The sequence below is a fragment of the Priapulus caudatus genome, unplaced genomic scaffold (assembly GCF_000485595.1).
Source record: "Priapulus caudatus unplaced genomic scaffold, Priapulus_caudatus-5.0.1 Scaffold746, whole genome shotgun sequence".
NCBI classification, from domain to species: Eukaryota; Metazoa; Priapulida; class Priapulimorpha; order Priapulimorphida; family Priapulidae; genus Priapulus; species Priapulus caudatus.
The window spans coordinates 4,850-5,621 of record NW_014577807.1 but is presented as its reverse complement, the minus strand read 5'-3'; positions in this window follow the sequence as shown (position 1 = coordinate 5,621).

Genomic DNA, 772 nt, shown 5'->3' with positions numbered 1-772 from the left:
ATATAACGTCGATATATATATATATATATATCAGGAGTTAATAAAAATAAAGACGTTTGTCTTTATTAACTCCTGAGAGATATATATATATCCGTGTTCGTGCGTGCGTGGGCGCGCACGCTTTTTTGTGCGTGTGTGTGTGTGCCCGTCCGACCCTGCACGACTACTATACATCAATATAATATATTGATAATATAACCTATATTATATAGAAGTAAAATCACAGACGAACACCCATGTAGATAAAAAACAAATTCGAAAAGTAGGTAAAGGATGTTTAAATTTTAATCAGCGAGCTTTCGAGACGTACCTCTCTTCCTCAGGCTTTCAGCTAACATTAGAATCAAACCGTAATTAAAACAAAAATACATTGCTTTACAATATAATTGAAATAGAATAATTCAAACAATGCGCGTTACCATGAAGACAGATGACGAAAGATGAAGAAAAAGATTATACGTTACGTAAAAATATTATTATGTGTGATTTGTAGAGGCCCGTGTATATCACAGATTTATTTGTGATAAAATTGCAAGTTCTGCTTCGTTATGTGTGCATGTGTGTGTGTGTGTGTGTGTGTGTGTGTGTGTGTGTGTGTGTGTGCGTGCGTGCGTGCGTGCGTGCGTACGTGCGTGCGTGTGTGTAAACTCGATATAACGCGTTTTTTGTCGCGACTAATCGTTCTCGTTATATCAGGTCTACAGTATATACCTGTCATATCTGATCTACCCGCGTTTCAACTAGCAAGTAGCAAACCGGTCGCGTCGGAGCG